General features: G+C 50.6%; 4 non-coding genes and 5 pseudogenes across 4 annotated transcripts; all 9 read left to right on the top strand.

The window, feature by feature from the left end:
* LOC142732039 (U2 spliceosomal RNA) lies at positions 1 to 94 on the top strand (annotated as a pseudogene; the record flags this gene model as incomplete).
* A 1,282-nt stretch (positions 95 to 1,376) lies between these two features.
* On the top strand, positions 1,377 to 1,478 carry LOC142732033 (U2 spliceosomal RNA; annotated as a pseudogene).
* A 5,560-nt stretch (positions 1,479 to 7,038) lies between these two features.
* Positions 7,039 to 7,212, top strand: LOC142732016 (U2 spliceosomal RNA; annotated as a pseudogene).
* Positions 7,213 to 8,494: 1,282 nt separating this feature from the next.
* On the top strand, positions 8,495 to 8,685 carry LOC142732011 (U2 spliceosomal RNA). Its single transcript, XR_012879356.1, has one exon. It is a non-coding gene; the product is annotated as a U2 spliceosomal RNA (small nuclear RNA).
* A 1,282-nt stretch (positions 8,686 to 9,967) lies between these two features.
* Positions 9,968 to 10,069, top strand: LOC142732038 (U2 spliceosomal RNA; annotated as a pseudogene).
* A 5,549-nt stretch (positions 10,070 to 15,618) lies between these two features.
* LOC142732015 (U2 spliceosomal RNA) lies at positions 15,619 to 15,794 on the top strand (annotated as a pseudogene).
* A 1,282-nt stretch (positions 15,795 to 17,076) lies between these two features.
* On the top strand, positions 17,077 to 17,267 carry LOC142732010 (U2 spliceosomal RNA). The gene has a single exon (XR_012879355.1). It is a non-coding gene; the product is annotated as a U2 spliceosomal RNA (small nuclear RNA).
* A 1,282-nt stretch (positions 17,268 to 18,549) lies between these two features.
* On the top strand, positions 18,550 to 18,740 carry LOC142732009 (U2 spliceosomal RNA). Its single transcript, XR_012879354.1, has one exon. It is a non-coding gene; the product is annotated as a U2 spliceosomal RNA (small nuclear RNA).
* A 1,282-nt stretch (positions 18,741 to 20,022) lies between these two features.
* Positions 20,023 to 20,213, top strand: LOC142732008 (U2 spliceosomal RNA). Its single transcript, XR_012879353.1, has one exon. It is a non-coding gene; the product is annotated as a U2 spliceosomal RNA (small nuclear RNA).
* Positions 20,214 to 26,437: the final 6,224 nt, after the last annotated feature.

Here is a 26,437-nt window from a genome sequence, read left to right as displayed (position 1 = left end):
GATTTTTAGAACAGGGAGATGGAAATAGAGCTTGCTCTGTCCACTCCACGCATTGACCTGGTATTGCAGTATTTCCAGGACCGGTGCACCCTTCCCTTATGTGTTGACTAAAATCAGATTCCAAAAGTGTTTTTTCTCTTTGCCATTGTTTCTGTCTTTCTGAAGGGATCTCCCCTTTTAATCCCATTATTTCAACACCTGTTGGACAATGCATTTGTACAGTCATGTGTGATAATGAGCTCATTTATTAAATGCAATTAATGAATACATTGCCACCTCTTGTTGTGTGTGTGTGTGTGTGTGTCTTCTGTGTTTCTGTGTTTCCGGCATTTCACATTGGAACAGCTCATTCACCTTCCTTGTCTTCTCTCCGCCCTCCCTCCCTCCCTCCTAGGTAAGTTAAAGAGCTGCACCTGAGCCAGCCACTGATTGATGCAGCACCACAGTCAAATAGTGGAGTGGAGTGGAGTAGGGGAACAGCAAACAGCCATTAAAGCAGCCAGCCGCCTACCCGCCACAATGGACCTACCTGTGTACACTAGGTGGATGTGATGGAATGTACTGTCGTCCCTACATTTCAAGAAGAAGTAAGAATTGCAGTTGCAACAAACCCTTGCTTGCCTACAAAGAGAGCAGCAATTTGGATTTGTTACTATGTTACCTGGAAGAATAACAAACTGTGCAAGGATGGAGGTTGTAGGAGCAAAGAGAAGTTGTCTGTAAAGTTGGTGGATGCCTATTTTCCATTTTGCAGTCCCTTGTCTCCCTCTTGTGGCCTCCTGGAGGCAAATAAATGTGCAAAAAAAAGACAGCCTGGCGGCCGGCTGTTGCAGTGTTGCCCTCTCAGGCAACACTGAGTGACTGACTGAGCCTCACAGTCTTATATAAAGTTCAGACGGAACTTTGCACGTGTCATAGTGGAGCCCTCAGGATTCCAGAGCCAGCTTTCTGACATCATAATGGGGCCTGCCTCAGAGATAAAAGCCTGGGCCCAGGCAGTGTTGTTCAGTGCTGCTCAGCAGGCAGCACAGGACTGGATTAAAGCTGATACAAGGTGTGAAGGAACAAGGGGTGGCTGTGGGCATGCACTTGCTGCCGCTGCCAGTGTTTATCTGCATGGCAGGAGGGCATTTGGGCGTTGCCAGGAAGGCGTTTTTATGTAGATTCCTCCTCTTTCAGCACTGCATTGTGGTGCAAGCAAAAGAAGCAAATCCTGTCTGGCTTCCTCTCCGGCCTTTATTCACCTCCCGCTTAGTAGCTGTAAATGTGTGTGAGCCTGCAGGGCCCCATGGAATTGCCTAGGAGTAGGCTGAATCGCTGCAAGGGGTGAACAGCAGTATGGGACAGGCTCGGGCAAGGCAAGGGCCGCTCGGGTTATCGCTTCTCGGCCTTTTGGCTAAGATCAAGTGTAGTATCTGTTCTTATCAGTCCTTGTAAGGATAGATAGCTCGGAGAACCACTGGGGGCTATAAACACTAGCTAAGCGATCCAAGAGCGTTCCAGACGAAGCCGGCGACGAACTGCGGAGAAGAACCAGCGAAGACGACGATCCAGAAGGGAGAAGCCGCCATCGGGGAAGAAGCTCCGGGAGATCGCTGCCGGGAAGAAGAAGGAGAACTGCGACAGAGACCTTCGGAGAAGAGCCGCTGCTGAAGGGGATCTTTGAAGAAGCTCGGCCGCAGAAGAAGCTCGACGAGGAACCGCTGCGGAAGAAATTTCGTGGAAGAACCTCGGCCAGCAAGGAGAAGATTTGCATAGCTCCGCCCCCCTTCGGGAAAGAGCTATCGAAGATCCTCCCCAAGCGACAGGAACAGCTGGAAGAAGCCATGGCCTCAACCAGCAACCCTGCCACCCAGAAGAAGAAGGCTGATGGACCAGGTGAGCCGGCCCAGGCCAGGACATCTCCTCCTGAAGCCTCCTCAAGCCAACAGGCCACCAGGAAGCCGAACCAGGCTGCTCCAACCCTGGAGCCCTGGATGAAGCAGACGGTGGCCCTGAAGCTGAAGGAGGTGGACGGGAGAGTGCCGGACATGACGGAAGAAGTGTTCTGCCAGAAGATGCTCCTGGACCAGGGCTTCGCTAAGCCGGAGACCATCAGCATCCAGGCCTTCATGACCGGGATGTTCTTCGTGACCTTCGCTTCGATCAACATCTGCAGAAGGTACTGGGAGATGGTGAAAGCGGCGAGGCCTGAATCCCCTTTCTCTCGCTTTGTGGGCAACTGCCCTGTCCAAAGAGAGGAAAGGCGGGTGACGGTCTCAATGCGGAACCCACACACCCCCGGCAAAGACATCACCACGCTCCTGAAGCGGTTCTGCACAGTGGTGAGGGAACCCACCCACATCCTGAACGGACTCGGCTTCTGGACTGGCAAGTGGTCGGTAATCGTCCGACTGAACAAGGATTCCAGCGCGGAAGACGGCCTCCAACACCTGCCCCAGTCATTCTCGCTGGGCAACTCCTACGGCCTCATCTACTACCCGGACATGCCGCAGATCTGCAGGAGATGCAGCAAGAAGGGTCATTCGGTGAAGGACTGCAAGGAGGACGCCTGCAAGAACTGCCGGGTAACAGGACACGAGACCAAAGACTGCCCGAAACGGACAATGTGCAACCTCTGCGGACAAGCAGCCCACTCCTACAAGGACTGCCCGAAGAGGGATCGATCCTGGGCAACTGTAGCGGCGAAAGCTCCGGCCAGAGGGAACCCCGCCCCAGCCAGAGCTCCAGCGGCGCAGAAGACCGGGAATAAGAAGGATGGTAAGAAGACGACAGTCCCTCCCCCCCGTCTCCCGGCCCTCCCTCGCCCTACCCTTCCCACCCTCCCTCGCCCGGCCCTCCCCACCCCCCCGTCCCCAACCCCTGTCACCCCCACTGAGGCTCTCACCTTCTCCTACCCACCCATCTCAGTGGTCCTGTCACCTGCACCTCTCCCAACCCAGCCTCCCTTCTCCCCAGCTCCAGCAGCACTAACATCTTCCCCTCCAGCTGCTGGAGTCCTCTCCCTGGAGGATTTTCCCCCTCTTGTCTCCTCAGGTGCCATCCAGAGGAAGAGAAAGGTGAGGGACAGCCCAGCTGCTGAGTCCTCAAAGCGACAAGTCGTGGAAATCTGCGAAGATTCCCTTGCGCAGCAGGAGGAAATGGAGCAGATGGTGGAGGAACTCGTGTCTGAACCTGAGGTCATCGACTTCACAACAGACATCCAGGTGGCTACAATCCTGGAACAATTTTTGTCAGAGGGCCTGCTGGATCTTTCGGACCCGCCAGGAGAGGAGGATCCGCCCGACCGGACTGGTAACTAAGGTGTATCGTTTGCACTAACCTTCTTTATTCTCCCCCATGGCTGCTAAACTTAACATCTTTAGCCTCAATGTGAGGAGTGTTAGAGATAGGACTAGATGTCAGATGGTGCTAACTTTTCTTTCCAAGCAGTCGAGTGATGTATTTATGCTGCAGGAATGTACTCTCCCCTCTTCCAGGTCATACCATCATCTGGCCAGGCAGTGGACCCATGGCCCGTCCTACTGGTCTGGTGGGGGCGACTGTAAGTCTGCAGGGGTTGCCATCCTGATTAGGGGAAGCGTATTTACTGTTGACTCTGTCCAGGAGCTCGCCTGCGGCCGCTTGTTGGTCGTAGACGGTTCCTGGGCAGGAGAGCCGATTAGGCTCATCAACGTGTACGCTCCCCCTATGAAGGCTGAGCGCCTGGAACTATTCCAGACCCTGCGGACCCAGCTCGCCACCACTAGGGCAGTGGTGATGGCCGGGGACTTCAACTGCCCCATCGAAGAGGATGGACGAAGTTCCGGCACTTCAATCAAACTGGATGTCAGTTCCAAACTGCTTATCGAGATGGTAACCGAAGCATCCTTGCAGGACGTTGTGGGCTCCATGGGGATTGGCTCTGTGAACTATTCATGGAGCCGACCCGATGGCTCACTTCGTTCTCGGATTGACTTTGTGTTCACCTCCCGGGCAGTCAAGCAGCATGGGCACTCCATGGTCCCCTGCTTCTTCTCTGACCACAGGGCCATTCTCTTCCAGGGTGCCATCGGCCACGGTTTTCCTCCCGGCCCTGGCTCCTGGAAGCTGAATTGTGCCCTGCTGGAAAGAGAGGAGGTACTGGCGGAACTTAGAGACGCCTATATTGTTTGGAGGAATGATAAAGTTTTCTTTGACAAAACCTGTGACTGGTGGGAATATGTTAAAGTTGAATTTCGTTGTTTCTTTCAGGCAAAAAGTCGTCAACAGGCGTGTGAGAGGAAGAGAGACTTCAGAGAGATGCAGCGTCAGCTGCGATCCCTGCAAGACCTCCTTCAATGCGGCTGGGACGTCAGGAAGGAGCTGGAGGAAGCCAAAAAGGGCCTGAAAAGGCACTTTGAGGAGGAATCCAAGCGAATTGTCTTTCGTTCCAAGGTGGAGAACCTGGAGAAGGGTGAGAAATGTAACTCGTTCTTTTTCAGGAAACTCCATGCCGGCCACACGCCCCTGAAGGAACTTCGAGATGAGACCGGAAACATGCATTCTGGGAAGAAGGAGGTGATGGGAGTCGTCACAGACTACTACCGAAGCCTCTACTCCCGGAAAACCACTGACCCCGAAGCCGCCGATAAATTCCTGTCAGGTATCACTAATCATCTTGATCCTGCAGGTACGGAGGCTATGGATGTACCCCTGACGGTGGAGGAACTGCTCTCTGCCGCTAAATCCTTCAGACCCGGCAGGACCCCGGGCAGTGATGGTCTCCCAGCAGAGCTCTATGTAGCGCTGGGGGACTTGATCAGTCCGGACCTGCTGGAGCTCTATGAGGAGATGGTGGTGGAGGGTAGAATGCCACCGTCCTTGAGAGAAGGCATGATCACGATCTTGTATAAGCGGAAGGGGGAGAGATGTGACCTGAAAAACTGGCGTCCCATCTCTCTCCTGAACGTGGACTACAAGATCCTCGCCAAAGTATTGGCCAACAGACTGAAGGTTGTCATCGGACAGATCATCGGATCGGACCAAACCTGCGGCATTCCTGGCCGTAGGGTGGCCGACAGTCTTGCCCTGGTGAGGGACACGGTGCATTACATGCAAAGCCGCCGTACACACGCGGCCCTGGTCAGTCTGGATCAGGAGAAGGCTTTCGACCGGGTCTCTCACGAATTCATGGGTAAGGCTCTGCGTAGGCTGCGGCTTGGCAGGTTGTTCTGTTTGTATGTTAACCTGATGTATTGCGACATTTACAGCTCGGTGCTGGTGAACGGCTGGAAGACTGACCCCTTTCCTGTATCGTCGGGGGTTAGACAAGGCTGTCCTCTTTCACCTCTCCTTTTTGTTTGTGTTATAGAGCTCTTCGCAGAGGCTATCCGGCAGAATGGAGAGATCAGAGGGATCACCGCACCAGGTCCAGGACACTTCGAGGTCAAATGCTCGCTGTACATGGACGACGTGACCGTCTTCTGCGCTGACCAGAGTTCGGTGACTGCACTCGTCCAGACCTGTGAGGAGTTCGGACGCGCTTCAGGGGCAAAAGTCAACTGCGGGAAGTCGGAAGCCATGCTCTTCGGAAAGTGGTACCTGCCTTCTCCTGCCTCCTTCCCGTTTACTATCAAGCCGGACTTCATCAAAATTCTGGGAGTCTGGTTCGGTAAGGAAGGTGCAGCCCTAAAGTCGTGGGAAGAACGCTTGGCCAAAGTCAACCAAAGGATCGGACTGTGGAGCCTCAGACAACTCACTATTGAGGGCAAAGCAATGGTCCTGCGTAACGAAGTCTTGCCTGTGCTACAATACACTGCACAGGCATGGCCCCCTCTTGCCACCGTCTCGAGGGCCATTACCAGGACTGTGTTTCGCTTCATCTGGGGCTCGAAAATGGACAGAGTAAAGCGGACTGTTATGTACAAGGAGCCCCGCAAAGGTGGGAAGGGTATACCCGACATTCCCACTCTGCTGCGGATCGCTTTTGTATGTGACTGTGTTCGTAGGACTCTGAGGACAGCAAACGGCTCTGCGGGCAAGGCCATGTCCCGCTACTTCCTCCTTCCCCTCTGGCGAGGTTTTGGCTGGGACAAGTGGGACAGCTCCTTCCCTTACAACTGGCACGCTCCCTGGTTCTACGGAGATGTCGTCCGGTTCGTGAGGGAGCATCAACTGGAGGGTCTTAAGCCCGACTTGTGGAAACCTAAGACGATCCACAAGCACATCAGAGCAAAGGACTCACTGGAGTCTGTTCCAGGGCTTCATGCCGACACGTTGGAGACTGTTTGGACTAACGTGTCATCTGGCAGGTTGACCAACGGGCACAAGGACATTTCATGGATGGCCATCCAGGGAGGACTGCCTCTTAGGTCATTCATGCATGCCCGCAACCTGTGCAAGACCCGGTACTGCCCCAGGTGCCCCTTCACGGAGGAAACATCTTTGCACATTTTCTGGCAGTGCCCCTTTGCACAGGGTCTGTTGAAAGCCTTGGAACATGAACTCAAGGACTCAGTACCCAGGAACAGACTGTCGTACCGCTCGGTACTTTATGGACTATTTCCTGGGAATACCACGGATGGAGCAATCCAGGAAGCCTGGCGCCTTATGAACTGCTTTAAGGACGCTATATGGTTTGCCAGGAACCGTCTGATTTTGCGGAGAGAGAGTGTGTCCGTCCAGGACTGCCGCAGGCTGATCCACAGCCTGCTCAGAGACTATTCCACCTGGGACAGCCCGGACGTCGATGAGGAAGAGGACTGATACTCCCCTTCCCCCCACTCTCCCTTCTTGTGTGTTGTCTTTCAATAAAGCTTCGGGCCTGTGATTTCCCCCTTCCCTATCCCCTCCTACCCACTCCCCTATCCCATCACTTGTCTGTAATGCTTTGTTGTTTGGCTTTAGTGAATGCAAGAATGTTAGTGTAGCATGTGGTGTAATGTATAGCATAGGCTAGCCTGTACTGTGTATTATACTGTCATGTTATGTTTGACGACTGTTATTATTTATTATTTGCTGCTTCATGGCTCGCGCTGCGTCGCAGTAATGTTTGTATGATGACGATTGATTGTCAATAAAGCATTTTTCAATCAAAAATCTGTTCTTATCAGTTTAATATCTGATACGTCCCCTATCTGGGGACCATATATTAAATGGATTTTTAGAACAGGGAGATGGAAATAGAGCTTGCTCTGTCCACTCCACGCATTGACCTGGTATTGCAGTATTTCCAGGACCGGTGCACCCTTCCCTTATGTGTTGACTAAAATCAGATTCCAAAAGTGTTTTTTCTCTTTGCCATTGTTTCTGTCTTTCTGAAGGGATCTCCCCTTTTAATCCCATTATTTCAACACCTGTTGGACAATGCATTTGTACAGTCATGTGTGATAATGAGCTCATTTATTAAATGCAATTAATGAATACATTGCCACCTCTTGTTGTGTGTGTGTGTGTGTGTGTCTTCTGTGTTTCTGTGTTTCCGGCATTTCACATTGGAACAGCTCATTCACCTTCCTTGTCTTCTCTCCGCCCTCCCTCCCTCCCTCCTAGGTAAGTTAAAGAGCTGCACCTGAGCCAGCCACTGATTGATGCAGCACCACAGTCAAATAGTGGAGTGGAGTGGAGTAGGGGAACAGCAAACAGCCATTAAAGCAGCCAGCCGCCTACCCGCCACAATGGACCTACCTGTGTACACTAGGTGGATGTGATGGAATGTACTGTCGTCCCTACATTTCAAGAAGAAGTAAGAATTGCAGTTGCAACAAACCCTTGCTTGCCTACAAAGAGAGCAGCAATTTGGATTTGTTACTATGTTACCTGGAAGAATAACAAACTGTGCAAGGATGGAGGTTGTAGGAGCAAAGAGAAGTTGTCTGTAAAGTTGGTGGATGCCTATTTTCCATTTTGCAGTCCCTTGTCTCCCTCTTGTGGCCTCCTGGAGGCAAATAAATGTGCAAAAAAAAGACAGCCTGGCGGCCGGCTGTTGCAGTGTTGCCCTCTCAGGCAACACTGAGTGACTGACTGAGCCTCACAGTCTTATATAAAGTTCAGACGGAACTTTGCACGTGTCATAGTGGAGCCCTCAGGATTCCAGAGCCAGCTTTCTGACATCATAATGGGGCCTGCCTCAGAGATAAAAGCCTGGGCCCAGGCAGTGTTGTTCAGTGCTGCTCAGCAGGCAGCACAGGACTGGATTAAAGCTGATACAAGGTGTGAAGGAACAAGGGGTGGCTGTGGGCATGCACTTGCTGCCGCTGCCAGTGTTTATCTGCATGGCAGGAGGGCATTTGGGCGTTGCCAGGAAGGCGTTTTTATGTAGATTCCTCCTCTTTCAGCACTGCATTGTGGTGCAAGCAAAAGAAGCAAATCCTGTCTGGCTTCCTCTCCGGCCTTTATTCACCTCCCGCTTAGTAGCTGTAAATGTGTGTGAGCCTGCAGGGCCCCATGGAATTGCCTAGGAGTAGGCTGAATCGCTGCAAGGGGTGAACAGCAGTATGGGACAGGCTCGGGCAAGGCAAGGGCCGCTCGGGTTATCGCTTCTCGGCCTTTTGGCTAAGATCAAGTGTAGTATCTGTTCTTATCAGTTTAATATCTGATACGTCCCCTATCTGGGGACCATATATTAAATGGATTTTTAGAACAGGGAGATGGAAATAGAGCTTGCTCTGTCCACTCCACGCATTGACCTGGTATTGCAGTATTTCCAGGACCGGTGCACCCTTCCCTTATGTGTTGACTAAAATCAGATTCCAAAAGTGTTTTTTCTCTTTGCCATTGTTTCTGTCTTTCTGAAGGGATCTCCCCTTTTAATCCCATTATTTCAACACCTGTTGGACAATGCATTTGTACAGTCATGTGTGATAATGAGCTCATTTATTAAATGCAATTAATGAATACATTGCCACCTCTTGTTGTGTGTGTGTGTGTGTGTGTCTTCTGTGTTTCTGTGTTTCCGGCATTTCACATTGGAACAGCTCATTCACCTTCCTTGTCTTCTCTCCGCCCTCCCTCCCTCCCTCCTAGGTAAGTTAAAGAGCTGCACCTGAGCCAGCCACTGATTGATGCAGCACCACAGTCAAATAGTGGAGTGGAGTGGAGTAGGGGAACAGCAAACAGCCATTAAAGCAGCCAGCCGCCTACCCGCCACAATGGACCTACCTGTGTACACTAGGTGGATGTGATGGAATGTACTGTCGTCCCTACATTTCAAGAAGAAGTAAGAATTGCAGTTGCAACAAACCCTTGCTTGCCTACAAAGAGAGCAGCAATTTGGATTTGTTACTATGTTACCTGGAAGAATAACAAACTGTGCAAGGATGGAGGTTGTAGGAGCAAAGAGAAGTTGTCTGTAAAGTTGGTGGATGCCTATTTTCCATTTTGCAGTCCCTTGTCTCCCTCTTGTGGCCTCCTGGAGGCAAATAAATGTGCAAAAAAAAGACAGCCTGGCGGCCGGCTGTTGCAGTGTTGCCCTCTCAGGCAACACTGAGTGACTGACTGAGCCTCACAGTCTTATATAAAGTTCAGACGGAACTTTGCACGTGTCATAGTGGAGCCCTCAGGATTCCAGAGCCAGCTTTCTGACATCATAATGGGGCCTGCCTCAGAGATAAAAGCCTGGGCCCAGGCAGTGTTGTTCAGTGCTGCTCAGCAGGCAGCACAGGACTGGATTAAAGCTGATACAAGGTGTGAAGGAACAAGGGGTGGCTGTGGGCATGCACTTGCTGCCGCTGCCAGTGTTTATCTGCATGGCAGGAGGGCATTTGGGCGTTGCCAGGAAGGCGTTTTTATGTAGATTCCTCCTCTTTCAGCACTGCATTGTGGTGCAAGCAAAAGAAGCAAATCCTGTCTGGCTTCCTCTCCGGCCTTTATTCACCTCCCGCTTAGTAGCTGTAAATGTGTGTGAGCCTGCAGGGCCCCATGGAATTGCCTAGGAGTAGGCTGAATCGCTGCAAGGGGTGAACAGCAGTATGGGACAGGCTCGGGCAAGGCAAGGGCCGCTCGGGTTATCGCTTCTCGGCCTTTTGGCTAAGATCAAGTGTAGTATCTGTTCTTATCAGTCCTTGTAAGGATAGATAGCTCGGAGAACCACTGGGGGCTATAAACACTAGCTTAGCGATCCAAGAGCGTTCCAGACGAAGCCGGCGACGAACTGCGGAGAAGAACCAGCGAAGACGACGATCCAGAAGGGAGAAGCCGCCATCGGGGAAGAAGCTCCGGGAGATCGCTGCCGGGAAGAAGAAGGAGAACTTCGGAGAAGAGCCGCTGCTGAAGGGGATCTTCGAAGAAGCTCGGCCGCAGAAGAAGAAGCTCGACGAGGAACCGCTGCGGAAGAAATTTCGTGGAAGAACCTCGGCCAGCAAGGAGAAGATTTGCATAGCTCCGCCCCCTTCGGGAAAGAGCTATCGAAGATCCTCCCCAAGCGACAGGAACAGCTGGAAGAAGCCATGGCCTCAACCAGCAACCCTGCCACCCAGAAGAAGAAGGCTGATGGACCAGGTGAGCCGACCCAGGCCAGGACATCTCCTCCTGAAGCCTCCTCAAGCCAACAGGCCACCAGGAAGCCGAACCAGGCTGCTCCAACCCTGGAGCCCTGGATGAAGCAGACGGTGGCCCTGAAGCTGAAGGAGGTGGACGGGAGAGTGCCGGACATGACGGAAGAAGTGTTCTGCCAGAAGATGCTCCTGGACCAGGGCTTCGCTAAGCCGGAGACCATCAGCATCCAGGCCTTCATGACCGGGATGTTCTTCGTGACCTTCGCTTCGATCAACATCTGCAGAAGGTACTGGGAGATGGTGAAAGCGGCGAGGCCTGAATCCCCTTTCTCTCGCTTTGTGGGCAACTGCCCTGTCCAAAGAGAGGAAAGGCGGGTGACGGTCTCAATGCGGAACCCACACACCCCCGGCAAAGACATCACCACGCTCCTGAAGCGGTTCTGCACAGTGGTGAGGGAACCCACCCACATCCTGAACGGACTCGGCTTCTGGACTGGCAAGTGGTCGGTAATCGTCCGACTGAACAAGGATTCGAGCGCGGAAGACGGCCTCCAGCACCTGCCCCAGTCATTCTCGCTGGGCAACTCCTACGGCCTCATCTACTACCCGGACATGCCGCAGATCTGCAGGAGATGCAGCAAGAAGGGTCATTCGGTGAAGGACTGCAAGGAGGACGCCTGCAAGAACTGCCGGGTAACAGGACACGAGACCAAAGACTGCCCGAAACGGACAATGTGCAACCTCTGCGGACAAGCAGCCCACTCTTACAAGGACTGCCCGAAGAGGGATCGATCCTGGGCAACTGTAGCGGCGAGAGCTCCGGCCAGAGGGAACCCCGCCCCAACCAGAGCTCCAGCGGCGCAGAAGACCGGGAATAAGAAGGATGGTAAGAAGACGACAGCCCCTCCCCCCCGCCTCCCGGCCCTCCCTCGCCCTACCCTTCCCACCCTCCCTCGCCCGGCCCTCCCCACCCCCCCGTCCCCAACCCCTGTCACCCCCACTGAGGCTCTCACCTTCTCCTACCCACCCATCTCAGTGGTCCTGTCACCTGCACCTCTCCCAACCCAGCCTCCCTTCTCCCCAGCTCCAGCAGCACTAACATCTTCCCCTCCAGCTGCTGGAGTCCTCTCCCTGGAGGATTTTCCCCCTCTTGTCTCCTCAGGTGCCATCCAGAGGAAGAGAAAGGTGAGGGACAGCCCAGCGGCTGAGTCCTCAAAGCGACAAGTCGTGGAAATCTGCGAAGACTCCCTTGCGCAGCAGGAGGAAATGGAGCAGATGGTGGAGGAACTCGTGTCTGAACCTGAGGTCATCGACTTCACAACAGACATCCAGGTGGCTACAATCCTGGAACAATTTCTGTCAGAGGGCCTGCTGGATCTTTCGGACCCGCCAGGCGAGGAGGATCCGCCCGACCGGACTGGTAACTAAGGTGTATCGTTTGCACTAACCTTCTTTATTCTCCCCCATGGCTGCTAAACTTAACATCTTTAGCCTCAATGTGAGGAGTGTTAGAGATAGGACTAGATGTCAGATGGTGCTAACTTTTCTTTCCAAGCAGTCGAGTGATGTATTTATGCTGCAGGAATGTACTCTCCCCTCTTCCAGGTCATACCATCATCTGGCCAGGCAGTGGACCCATGGCCCGTCCTACTGGTCTGGTGGGGGCGACTGTAAGTCTGCAGGGGTTGCCATCCTGATTAGGGGAGGCGTATTTACTGTTGACTCTGTCCAGGAGCTCGCCTGCGGCCGCTTGTTGGTCGTAGACGGTTCCTGGGCAGGAGAGCCGATTAGGCTCATCAACGTGTACGCCCCCCCTATGAAGGCTGAGCGCCTGGAACTATTCCGGACCCTGCGGACCCAGCTCGCCACCACTAGGGCAGTGGTGATGGCCGGGGACTTCAACTGCCCCATCGAAGAGGATGGACGAAGTTCCGGCACTTCAATCAAGCTGGATGTCAGTTCCAAACTGCTTATCGAGATGGTAACCGAAGCATCCTTGCAGGACGTTGTGGGCTCCATGGGGATCGGCTCTGTGAACTATTCATGGAGCCGACCCGATGGCTCACTTCGTTCTCGGATTGACTTTGTGTTCACCTCCCGGGCAGTCAAGCAGCATGGGCACTCCATGGTCCCCTGCTTCTTCTCTGACCACAGGGCCATTCTCTTCCAGGGTGCCATCGGCCACGGTTTTCCTCCCGGCCCTGGCTCCTGGAAGCTGAATTGTGCCCTGCTGGAAAGAGAGGAGGTACTGGCGGAACTTAGAGACGCCTATATTGTTTGGAGGAATGATAAAGTTTTCTTTGACAAAACCTGTGACTGGTGGGAATATGTTAAAGTTGAATTTCGTTGTTTCTTTCAGGCAAAAAGTCGCCAACAGGCGTGTGAGAGGAAGAGAGACTTCAGAGAGATGCAGCGTCAGCTGCGATCCCTGCAAGACCTCCTTCAATGTGGCTGGGACGTCAGGAAGGAGCTGGAGGAAGCCAAAAAGGGCCTGAAAGGGCACTTTGAGGAGGAATCCAAGCGAATTGTCTTTCGTTCCAAGGTGGAGAACCTGGAGAAGGGTGAGAAATGTAACTCGTTCTTTTTCAGGAAACTCCATGCCGGCCACACGCCCCTGAAGGAACTCCGAGATGAGACCGGAAACATGCATTCTGGGAAGAAGGAGGTGATGGGAGTCGTCACAGACTACTACCGAAGCCTCTACTCCCGGAAAACCACTGACCCCGAAGCCGCCGATAAATTCCTGTCAGGTATCACTAATCATCTTGATCCTGCAGGTACGGAGGCTATGGACGTACCCCTGACGGTGGAGGAACTGCTCTCTGCCGCTAAATCCTTCAGACCCGGCAGGACCCCGGGCAGTGATGGTCTCCCAGCAGAGCTCTATGTAGCGCTGGGGGACTTGATCTGTCCGGACCTGCTGGAGCTCTATGAGGAGATGGTGGTGGAGGGTAGAATGCCACCGTCCTTGAGAGAAGGCATGATCACGATCTTGTATAAGCGGAAGGGGGAGAGATGTGACCTGAAAAACTGGCGTCCCATCTCTCTCCTGAACGTGGACTACAAGATCCTCGCCAAAGTATTGACCAACAGACTGAAGGTTGTCATCGGACAGACCATCGGATCGGACCAAACCTGCGGCATTCCTGGCCGTAGGGTGGCCGACAGTCTTGCCCTGGTGAGGGACACGGTGCATTACATGCAAAGCCGCCGTACACACGCGGCCCTGGTCAGTCTGGATCAGGAGAAGGCTTTTGACCGGGTCTCTCACGAATTCATGGGTAAGGCTCTGCGTAGGCTGCGGCTTGGCAGGTTGTTCTGTTTGTATGTTAACCTGATGTATTGCGACATTTACAGCTCGGTGCTGGTGAACGGCTGGAAGACTGACCCCTTTCCTGTATCATCTGGGGTTAGACAAGGCTGTCCTCTTTCACCTCTCCTTTTTGTTTGTGTTATAGAGCTCTTCGCAGAGGCTATCCGGCGGAATGGAGAGATCAGAGGGATCACCGCACCAGGTCCAGGACACTTCGAGGTCAAATGCTCGCTGTACATGGACGACGTGACCGTCTTCTGCGCTGACCAGAGTTCGGTGACTGCACTCGTCCAGACCTGCGAGGAGTTCAGACGCGCTTCAGGGGCAAAAGTCAACTGCGGGAAGTCGGAAGCCATGCTCTTCGGAAAGTGGTACCTGCCTTCTCCTGCCTCCTTCCCTTTTACTATCAAGCCGGACTTCATCAAAATTCTGGGAGTCTGGTTCGGTAAGGAAGGTGCAGCCCTAAAGTCGTGGGAAGAACGCTTGGCCAAAGTCAACCAAAGGATCGGACTGTGGAGCCTCAGACAACTCACTATTGAGGGCAAAGCAATGGTCCTGCGTAACGAAGTCTTGCCTGTGCTACAATACACTGCACAGGCATGGCCCCCTCTTGCAACGGTCTCGAGGGCCATTACCAGGACTGTGTTTCGCTTCATCTGGGGCTCGAAAATGGACAGAGTAAAGCGGACTGTTATGTACAAGGAGCCCCGCAAAGGTGGGAAGGGTATACCCGACATTCCCACTCTGCTGCGGATCGCTTTTGCATGTGACTGTGTTCGTAGGACTCTGAGGACAGCAAACGGCTCTGCGGGCAAGGCCATGTCCCGCTACTTCCTCCTTCCCCTCTGGCGAGGTTTTGGCTGGGACAAGTGGGACAGCTCCTTCCCTTACAACTGGCACGCTCCCTGGTTCTACGGAGATGTTGTCCGGTTTGTGAGGGAGCATCAACTGGAGGGTCTTAAGCCCGACTTGTGGAAACCTAAGACGATCCACAAGCACATCAGAGCAAAGGACTCACTGGAGTTTGTTCCAGGGCTTCATGCCGACACGTTGGAGACTGTTTGGACTAACGTGTCATCTGGCAGGTTGACCAACGGGCACAAGGACATTTCATGGATGGCCATCCAGGGAGGACTGCCTCTTAGGTCATTCATGCATGCCCGCAACCTGTGCAAGACCCGGTACTGCCCCAGGTGCCCCTTCACGGAGGAAACATCTTTGCACATTTTCTGGCAGTGCCCCTTTGCACAGGGTCTGTTGAAAGCCTTGGAACATGAACTCAAGGACTCAGTACCCAGGAACAGACTGTCGTACCGCTCGGTACTTTATGGACTATTTCCTGGGAACACCACGGATGGAGCAATCCAGGAAGCCTGGCGCCTTATGAACTGCTTTAAGGACGCTATATGGTTTGCCAGAAACCGTCTGATTTTGCGGAGAGAGAGTGTGTCCGTCCAGGACTGCCGCAGGCTGATCCACAGCCTGCTCAGAGACTATTCCACCTGGGACAGCCCGGACGTCGATGAGGAAGAGGACTGATACTCCCCTTCCCCCCACTCTCCCTTCTTGTGTGTTGTCTTTCAATAAAGCTTCGGGCCTGTGATTTCCCCCTTCCCTACCCCCTCCTACCCACTCCCCTATCCCATCACTTGTCTGTAATGCTTTGTTGTTTGGCTTTAGTGAATGCAAGAATGTTAGTGTAGCAGGTGGTGTAATGTATAGCATAGGCTAGCCTGTACTGTGTATTATACTGTCATGTTATGTTTGACGACTGTTATTATTTATTATTTGCTGCTTCATGGCTTGCGCTGCGTCGCAGTAATGTTTGTATGATGACGATTGATTGTCAATAAAGCATTTTTCAATCAAAAAAATCTGTTCTTATCAGTTTAATATCTGATACGTCCCCTATCTGGGGACCATATATTAAATGGATTTTTAGAACAGGGAGATGGAAATAGAGCTTGCTCTGTCCACTCCACGCATTGACCTGGTATTGCAGTATTTCCAGGACCGGTGCACCCTTCCCTTATGTGTTGACTAAAATCAGATTCCAAAAGTGTTTTTTCTCTTTGCCATTGTTTCTGTCTTTCTGAAGGGATCTCCCCTTTTAATCCCATTATTTCAACACCTGTTGGACAATGCATTTGTACAGTCATGTGTGATAATGAGCTCATTTATTAAATGCAATTAATGAATACATTGCCACCTCTTGTTGTGTGTGTGTGTGTGTGTGTCTTCTGTGTTTCTGTGTTTCCGGCATTTCACATTGGAACAGCTCATTCACCTTCCTTGTCTTCTCTCCGCCCTCCCTCCCTCCCTCCTAGGTAAGTTAAAGAGCTGCACCTGAGCCAGCCACTGATTGATGCAGCACCACAGTCAAATAGTGGAGTGGAGTGGAGTAGGGGAACAGCAAACAGCCATTAAAGCAGCCAGCCGCCTACCCGCCACAATGGACCTACCTGTGTACACTAGGTGGATGTGATGGAATGTACTGTCGTCCCTACATTTCAAGAAGAAGTAAGAATTGCAGTTGCAACAAACCCTTGCTTGCCTACAAAGAGAGCAGCAATTTGGATTTGTTACTATGTTACCTGGAAGAATAACAAACTGTGCAAGGATGGAGGTTGTAGGAGCAAAGAGAAGTTGTCTGTAAAGTTGGTGGATGCCTATTTTCCATTTTGCAGTCCCTTGTCTCCCTCTTGTGGCCTCCTGGAGGCAAATAAATGTGCAAAAAAAAGACAGCCTGGCGGCCGGCTGTTGCAGTGTTGCCCTCTCAGGCAACACTGAGTGACTGACTGAGCCTCACAGTCTTATATAAAGTTCAGACGGAACTTTGCACGTGTCATAGTGGAGCCCTCAGGATTCCAGAGCCAGCTTTCTGACATCATAATGGGGCCTGCCTCAGAGATAAAAGCCTGGGCCCAGGCAGTGTTGTTCAGTGCTGCTCAGCAGGCAGCACAGGACTGGATTAAAGCTGATACAAGGTGTGAAGGAACAAGGGGTGGCTGTGGGCATGCACTTGCTGCCGCTGCCAGTGTTTATCTGCATGGCAGGAGGGCATTTGGGCGTTGCCAGGAAGGCGTTTTTATGTAGATTCCTCCTCTTTCAGCACTGCATTGTGGTGCAAGCAAAAGAAGCAAATCCTGTCTGGCTTCCTCTCCGGCCTTTATTCACCTCCCGCTTAGTAGCTGTAAATGTGTGTGAGCCTGCAGGGCCCCATGGAATTGCCTAGGAGTAGGCTGAATCGCTGCAAGGGGTGAACAGCAGTATGGGACAGGCTCGGGCAAGGCAAGGGCCGCTCGGGTTATCGCTTCTCGGCCTTTTGGCTAAGATCAAGTGTAGTATCTGTTCTTATCAGTTTAATATCTGATACGTCCCCTATCTGGGGACCATATATTAAATGGATTTTTAGAACAGGGAGATGGAAATAGAGCTTGCTCTGTCCACTCCACGCATTGACCTGGTATTGCAGTATTTCCAGGACCGGTGCACCCTTCCCTTATGTGTTGACTAAAATCAGATTCCAAAAGTGTTTTTTCTCTTTGCCATTGTTTCTGTCTTTCTGAAGGGATCTCCCCTTTTAATCCCATTATTTCAACACCTGTTGGACAATGCATTTGTACAGTCATGTGTGATAATGAGCTCATTTATTAAATGCAATTAATGAATACATTGCCACCTCTTGTTGTGTGTGTGTGTGTGTGTGTCTTCTGTGTTTCTGTGTTTCCGGCATTTCACATTGGAACAGCTCATTCACCTTCCTTGTCTTCTCTCCGCCCTCCCTCCCTCCCTCCTAGGTAAGTTAAAGAGCTGCACCTGAGCCAGCCACTGATTGATGCAGCACCACAGTCAAATAGTGGAGTGGAGTGGAGTAGGGGAACAGCAAACAGCCATTAAAGCAGCCAGCCGCCTACCCGCCACAATGGACCTACCTGTGTACACTAGGTGGATGTGATGGAATGTACTGTCGTCCCTACATTTCAAGAAGAAGTAAGAATTGCAGTTGCAACAAACCCTTGCTTGCCTACAAAGAGAGCAGCAATTTGGATTTGTTACTATGTTACCTGGAAGAATAACAAACTGTGCAAGGATGGAGGTTGTAGGAGCAAAGAGAAGTTGTCTGTAAAGTTGGTGGATGCCTATTTTCCATTTTGCAGTCCCTTGTCTCCCTCTTGTGGCCTCCTGGAGGCAAATAAATGTGCAAAAAAAAGACAGCCTGGCGGCCGGCTGTTGCAGTGTTGCCCTCTCAGGCAACACTGAGTGACTGACTGAGCCTCACAGTCTTATATAAAGTTCAGACGGAACTTTGCACGTGTCATAGTGGAGCCCTCAGGATTCCAGAGCCAGCTTTCTGACATCATAATGGGGCCTGCCTCAGAGATAAAAGCCTGGGCCCAGGCAGTGTTGTTCAGTGCTGCTCAGCAGGCAGCACAGGACTGGATTAAAGCTGATACAAGGTGTGAAGGAACAAGGGGTGGCTGTGGGCATGCACTTGCTGCCGCTGCCAGTGTTTATCTGCATGGCAGGAGGGCATTTGGGCGTTGCCAGGAAGGCGTTTTTATGTAGATTCCTCCTCTTTCAGCACTGCATTGTGGTGCAAGCAAAAGAAGCAAATCCTGTCTGGCTTCCTCTCCGGCCTTTATTCACCTCCCGCTTAGTAGCTGTAAATGTGTGTGAGCCTGCAGGGCCCCATGGAATTGCCTAGGAGTAGGCTGAATCGCTGCAAGGGGTGAACAGCAGTATGGGACAGGCTCGGGCAAGGCAAGGGCCGCTCGGGTTATCGCTTCTCGGCCTTTTGGCTAAGATCAAGTGTAGTATCTGTTCTTATCAGTTTAATATCTGATACGTCCCCTATCTGGGGACCATATATTAAATGGATTTTTAGAACAGGGAGATGGAAATAGAGCTTGCTCTGTCCACTCCACGCATTGACCTGGTATTGCAGTATTTCCAGGACCGGTGCACCCTTCCCTTATGTGTTGACTAAAATCAGATTCCAAAAGTGTTTTTTCTCTTTGCCATTGTTTCTGTCTTTCTGAAGGGATCTCCCCTTTTAATCCCATTATTTCAACACCTGTTGGACAATGCATTTGTACAGTCATGTGTGATAATGAGCTCATTTATTAAATGCAATTAATGAATACATTGCCACCTCTTGTTGTGTGTGTGTGTGTGTGTGTCTTCTGTGTTTCTGTGTTTCCGGCATTTCACATTGGAACAGCTCATTCACCTTCCTTGTCTTCTCTCCGCCCTCCCTCCCTCCCTCCTAGGTAAGTTAAAGAGCTGCACCTGAGCCAGCCACTGATTGATGCAGCACCACAGTCAAATAGTGGAGTGGAGTGGAGTAGGGGAACAGCAAACAGCCATTAAAGCAGCCAGCCGCCTACCCGCCACAATGGACCTACCTGTGTACACTAGGTGGATGTGATGGAATGTACTGTCGTCCCTACATTTCAAGAAGAAGTAAGAATTGCAGTTGCAACAAACCCTTGCTTGCCTACAAAGAGAGCAGCAATTTGGATTTGTTACTATGTTACCTGGAAGAATAACAAACTGTGCAAGGATGGAGGTTGTAGGAGCAAAGAGAAGTTGTCTGTAAAGTTGGTGGATGCCTATTTTCCATTTTGCAGTCCCTTGTCTCCCTCTTGTGGCCTCCTGGAGGCAAATAAATGTGCAAAAAAAAGACAGCCTGGCGGCCGGCTGTTGCAGTGTTGCCCTCTCAGGCAACACTGAGTGACTGACTGAGCCTCACAGTCTTATATAAAGTTCAGACGGAACTTTGCACGTGTCATAGTGGAGCCCTCAGGATTCCAGAGCCAGCTTTCTGACATCATAATGGGGCCTGCCTCAGAGATAAAAGCCTGGGCCCAGGCAGTGTTGTTCAGTGCTGCTCAGCAGGCAGCACAGGACTGGATTAAAGCTGATACAAGGTGTGAAGGAACAAGGGGTGGCTGTGGGCATGCACTTGCTGCCGCTGCCAGTGTTTATCTGCATGGCAGGAGGGCATTTGGGCGTTGCCAGGAAGGCGTTTTTATGTAGATTCCTCCTCTTTCAGCACTGCATTGTGGTGCAAGCAAAAGAAGCAAATCCTGTCTGGCTTCCTCTCCGGCCTTTATTCACCTCCCGCTTAGTAGCTGTAAATGTGTGTGAGCCTGCAGGGCCCCATGGAATTGCCTAGGAGTAGGCTGAATCGCTGCAAGGGGTGAACAGCAGTATGGGACAGGCTCGGGCAAGGCAAGGGCCGCTCGGGTTATCGCTTCTCGGCCTTTTGGCTAAGATCAAGTGTAGTATCTGTTCTTATCAGTTTAATATCTGATACGTCCCCTATCTGGGGACCATATATTAAATGGATTTTTAGAACAGGGAGATGGAAATAGAGCTTGCTCTGTCCACTCCACGCATTGACCTGGTATTGCAGTATTTCCAGGACCGGTGCACCCTTCCCTTATGTGTTGACTAAAATCAGATTCCAAAAGTGTTTTTTCTCTTTGCCATTGTTTCTGTCTTTCTGAAGGGATCTCCCCTTTTAATCCCATTATTTCAACACCTGTTGGACAATGCATTTGTACAGTCATGTGTGATAATGAGCTCATTTATTAAATGCAATTAATGAATACATTGCCACCTCTTGTTGTGTGTGTGTGTGTGTGTGTCTTCTGTGTTTCTGTGTTTCCGGCATTTCACATTGGAACAGCTCATTCACCTTCCTTGTCTTCTCTCCGCCCTCCCTCCCTCCCTCCTAGGTAAGTTAAAGAGCTGCACCTGAGCCAGCCACTGATTGATGCAGCACCACAGTCAAATAGTGGAGTGGAGTGGAGTAGGGGAACAGCAAACAGCCATTAAAGCAGCCAGCCGCCTACCCGCCACAATGGACCTACCTGTGTACACTAGGTGGATGTGATGGAATGTACTGTCGTCCCTACATTTCAAGAAGAAGTAAGAATTGCAGTTGCAACAAACCCTTGCTTGCCTACAAAGAGAGCAGCAATTTGGATTTGTTACTATGTTACCTGGAAGAATAACAAACTGTGCAAGGATGGAGGTTGTAGGAGCAAAGAGAAGTTGTCTGTAAAGTTGGTGGATGCCTATTTTCCATTTTGCAGTCCCTTGTCTCCCTCTTGTGGCCTCCTGGAGGCAAATAAATGTGCAAAAAAAAGACAGCCTGGCGGCCGGCTGTTGCAGTGTTGCCCTCTCAGGCAACACTGAGTGACTGACTGAGCCTCACAGTCTTATATAAAGTTCAGACGGAACTTTGCACGTGTCATAGTGGAGCCCTCAGGATTCCAGAGCCAGCTTTCTGACATCATAATGGGGCCTGCCTCAGAGATAAAAGCCTGGGCCCAGGCAGTGTTGTTCAGTGCTGCTCAGCAGGCAGCACAGGACTGGATTAAAGCTGATACAAGGTGTGAAGGAACAAGGGGTGGCTGTGGGCATGCACTTGCTGCCGCTGCCAGTGTTTATCTGCATGGCAGGAGGGCATTTGGGCGTTGCCAGGAAGGCGTTTTTATGTAGATTCCTCCTCTTTCAGCACTGCATTGTGGTGCAAGCAAAAGAAGCAAATCCTGTCTGGCTTCCTCTCCGGCCTTTATTCACCTCCCGCTTAGTAGCTGTAAATGTGTGTGAGCCTGCAGGGCCCCATGGAATTGCCTAGGAGTAGGCTGAATCGCTGCAAGGGGTGAACAGCAGTATGGGACAGGCTCGGGCAAGGCAAGGGCCGCTCGGGTTATCGCTTCTCGGCCTTTTGGCAAGATCAGGTGTAGTATTTCTGCATCTGGTTTTGTTGGGAGGTGTCCGGGGTACCCTGCTCCTTGGCCTTGGGGGATCGTCTCTTTTCACAGAGAGACTTCACCCCCTTGCTGCTATTTGGGGAGTGGGCTTAGCCCCCGGACAACGAGTTGCGATCGCGCCTTACCCAAGAGGTCAACCGGCCTTGAGGCGTTTTTCTAAGAGCGTTCCGAGGGCGTTTATCGGGCTTCGTAGGTGTCTGGGGTACCCTAATCCTTGGCCTTGGGGGAGGGTTCCACTTAATTGTGGAATCTGAGCCCTTGCTGCTATAAGGGACAGGCTTAGCCCCCAGGCACTGAAAATGCCATATACATTTGGATTTGCATCCGGGGACACCCGGTTGCGCCAGTCCGTCCGCATCGAGGTGGAAGAAGGCCATCGCCAGCGGAAGAACCTTCGCTTCATTGTGGAGGTGATTCTGCTGGACTTCCTGGGGCTCAAGCGGGCGGACATCCTGTGTCTCAACGACCAGGAAAGCCGCGGTCGGTACACCGTATCCTTTACGGCCGCGGCATGTTGCGACAACATGCACAAAAGATTGTCTGATGCGGACCAGAGTGAGGAGCGGCTAAATGGACTGAACTTTTTATTCCTCTACGGGGAGGAAGAAGTCCCGCTCGTGATGTGCATGTTCAGTCCATTTGTCTCAGAGTGTGACATTGAAACCTTCCTCAGTCGTTACTGCAGGGAGGTCCGCTTCTCACATAAAATCTTGAACACCCAGAGCTTCTGGAATGGCAAAAGAAAATATTGGGTGAAGTTCCGCCAGGATCCCAATGGCATTGGAGGCTTACATCACCCACCCCAGAACTTTGCCATTGGGAAGAATCGAGGATTCCTATTTTACCCCCAGATGCCAATAGCCTGCCGGAACTGCTTGAGATATGGCCACACCAGAGAACATTGTGACCGGCCCCATGTGGTGCAGTGTAACAGGTGTGGCCAGGTTGGACACGTAGCGGCAAAATGCAGTTCCGAGGTGTTGTGCAATCTGTGCGGCATGACTGGGCATGCTTTTAAAGATTGCCCCCGCAGAGCGAAATCTGGGCCACCCAGACCAGGGCCAGAGCGGCAGTTTGCAACATGTGCAGACGCCGCTGGTAATGCCCCAAAACGAGCATTGACGACTGAGGGGTCCAGGCCAAAGTCCTTCACAGCTCCATCGGGGGGCCCACCGATGTCAGCCTCGAGGGACGGCCATAGGGATTCCACCGGGTCCAGGCAGAGCAGGAGGAATTCTGACTCTGCTGGACATAAGTTGACCGGCACCTCTGCAAACAGGTCCTCTGCTCCGCCTGCAGTGGACCCTGTTGAGGCAGTGGTTAGCGACAGGCGTCGTGGCTCCGTAGGTTCTGCAGTAGGACCTGACGCCTGTCCCAAGAGTGTGGGCATGGAGCGGAGACACTCTGTGTCAGACGAGGGCTCCATTAAGAAAACCCTAAAATATGCTGGATTGGAGCCTCGTTTTGACCATTTCCGGTCAACGGGGGGGTCGGAGCAAAGTTCCTCCACTGCGGTTGTGGAGGGGCTTGCGATGAAGGCTCCCCGTAAGCAGGCAAAGGTTGCCAAGAGCGATGGGACCTCACAGGCCCCTGTGCAGCTGCCCAGGAAGGACATCAGCGATATCTTCAGCCAGGGGCCAGAGATGGGTGAGAGCGACTTCGAGGAGATGGATAGGAGCCATTCTGCAAAGAGACAGCGAGAGGAAGAGGAGTCCGGAGTTCGGAGGAAAGCTGCCTATCGGAGTTCGGATGAGAGCAGTGTGGGGGTTGGAGCCGCCCACGTATCTGGCTCTGACCCTACCAACATCCAAGATTTATTGACCCCTCAAAAAGGGGGTCCAGACTCGCAGCTGATCTCCGAGTACGACTCTTCTGGTTCGGACCCTGACCTCAACTAAGACTATGTTGGTTCCTATCAAAGTCGCCTCACTAAATGTGAGGTCCCTAAAGAGCCCTGTCCGCAGGACTGCTTTATTTTCATTTTTAGAGACTGTGGACTTTGACCTTTGCCTGCTTCAAGAATGTGGAATCCCTAATGACTTGGAATATCAAGATTTAAAGATGGACTGGAAACTAGGCCCCTCAGTCTGGTCTGGTGGAAATGACTGTCGCTCTGCGGGGGTTGGATTGCTCTGCCGAGGTCGTTTTATCTCCATCCAAACAGTGACTGAAATCATGCCCGGCAGAGCTATTTTAATACATTTGCTTTTTAATGGAACTTTAATTCGTGTTTTAAACGTTTATGCCCCTCCTACCAAACAGGAGAGGGCAGAACTATTAGAGATTTTACCATTGTTTTGTGTTGGGTCTACCCCCCTGCTGGTGGGTGGTGATTTTAACTGTGTGCGAGATGGAGAACACCGCCAGGGTGGGGATTTTAATCGAAAAATTGACCGTACTTCTTACCTGCTCAAGAATTTTATTGGTGATTTTAAATTGAAAGATTGCTGGAGGGAACTCTTGCCTGCGGACCCAGGCCCCACCTGGTCCAATGGAAGAGTGAGCTCCAGAATTGATTTTATTTTCACTTCTAATAGTTTTATTCCCAAAAAATGTTTGCTTTTAACAAATATTTTATCTGATCACAAGCTCCTTTCAGTGCACCTGGAGCTAGAGGGAGAGCAAAAAGCTTGTAGGGGTCCCTGGAGACTAAACACCACACTCCTGGAGGACCCCATCATTAAAGAGGAGTTTGTGCGGACCTACCAGTGTTGGCAGTCCCATAGAGCGCCCAGTCAGCCTATGCTACACTGGTGGGAGGGCATTAAACCCAAAATCAGAGCTTTTTTTATTCGAGCAGGTAAGAAGAAAGCAAAAGAGAAAAAACAATGGTTTTATGTTCTTAATAAACGTTTACATGTACTTTTTAAATTGAAGGAGATTGGTATGGATGTTGATGATGATATCTTAAATCTTAAAGCTGAAATAAAATATGCCATAGAAGAGAAAGGGAAACAAATAATTTTTAATTCACATGTAAAGCACCTCGAGGATGGCGAGAAGTGTTCCCGGTTCTTCTTCAAAAAGGTAATGGATAAACGAGATGTCATTTTAAACCTTGAAGGAGAAACCACTATGGTCGGCATTTTAAATTCTGCTTTTAATTTCTACCAATCTCTTTTTAACAAGAAAAATATTGATCCTTCCTTTTTAGAACATGTTCTTAATTCCCTTGATGCCAAGCTAGATATTTTAGACCAGGAAGTTTTATCCCGTAATATTACCTTGGAGGAACTTTTATTTGCTTTTAAAAGTTTTTCTAATGGGAAAGCTCCTGGGGAAGATGGTCTGCCCATCGAATTTTATCATGCTTTTTGGGAAATTTTAAAGAATGACATGTTTTTATTGTATAAGGAAGTTTTTATTACTGAAGAGCTGCCCCCTTCCTGGAGGAGGGGGATTGTGTCCTTAATTTTTAAAAAAGGTGAGAGGGACCAGTTAAAAAACTGGCGCCCTATTACTCTTTTAAACGTTGATTGTAAAATTTTAGCTAAACTAATAACAATCCGTTTTAAACCTTTTATTCATAAATTAATCCATCCAAACCAGGTATGTGGGGTACCTGGGAGGTCAATTACTGAGTCCCTGAATATTTTACGTGACATCATTTGGTATTTTAAAGAAAGGGGTCAAAGCCTTGCTATTTTATCCTTAGATTTCGAGAAGGCTTTTGACCGGGTCTCCCATGAATATCTTTTTATGGTTCTTAAAAAGATGGCTGTTCCTGAAATTATTTTAACACGTATTAAGCTTTTATATCGATCCTGTTTTAGCCAAATTTCTATCAACGGATTTTTAACTAAAGGTGTTCCTCTTTTATCAGGGGTGAAACAGGGGTGCCCGTTGTCTCCGCTCCTTTTTATTTGTGCCATAGAACCTCTGTTCACCCTAATAAGAGATGATAAAGTCATCAGAGGCGTGCCCATACCTGGAGGAAGGGGGAACCAGGTAAAAATCCTAGGCTATATGGATGACGCCACCGTCCTATGCCCAGACGCCGCTTCTATGAGACGGGCATTGAGGAACACCGGCTTTTTTTGTGAAGCCTCTGGTTTTAAATTAAACGTTGATAAGTGTGACTGTTTTTATACTGGTGTATGGGATTCCTCTGTGACACCAGGAGTTAACATGCAGCAGGATCAGATAAAAATTTTAGGAATTGTTTTTAATCAAGAAAACGATGGGAGACCCAATTGGGATTCAGTAATTGCCAAAATGGAAAAAAAGGTTTTAATGTGGAATTTGAGAAATCTCACCATGGAGGGAAAAGTTTTAATAATTAAATCTGTTTTATTACCCATAATGCTTTATGTAGCTATGGTTTTCCCTCCAACAATTTTATATATTAAAAAAGTGACCAGGATCTGTTTTATGTTTTTATGGGGTTCCAAAATGGAAAAACTAAAACGTGATTTTATGTACAGATGTAAGGACAATGGCGGGAGAGATGTTCCTAACCTTTTTAACTTCTTTTACATTAAATACTTTTGCTTCTGTTTTAAAATGTATAATTCTGATGGTATTTTTAGCTACTTTTTAAAGTACGCTACGGGCATGATTTTTAAACGATGGTTTCGTGTCCCTTTGAATTCTCCTGTGCTTCTGTGTCCCCCAAAACAATATGCGGTGCTCGAAAAAACTGTCAGGCTCCTAGGTCTCCAAGAATTGGAGCCTGACATATTGGGGGACCAGAAAAAAGTGTCACTCTCCTGTAGGCGGCAGGAGGATACACTGGCAGTTTCAAATTTCTCACAGGCAAGGTCCAAGGTGGTGTGGCGGAACGTTTTCGGGAAATTTATGGCAAATGTGCACAAGGACCTTGCCTGGGCAATCGTTCACCAGTGCCTCCCTACTCGTGAATTCCAGCATAGGCGAGGACT

Source organism: Rhinoderma darwinii, unplaced genomic scaffold, assembly GCF_050947455.1.
Source record: "Rhinoderma darwinii isolate aRhiDar2 unplaced genomic scaffold, aRhiDar2.hap1 Scaffold_887, whole genome shotgun sequence".
Taxonomy (NCBI): domain Eukaryota; kingdom Metazoa; phylum Chordata; class Amphibia; order Anura; family Rhinodermatidae; genus Rhinoderma; species Rhinoderma darwinii.
This window is presented reverse-complemented; position numbering and strand designations above follow the sequence as displayed.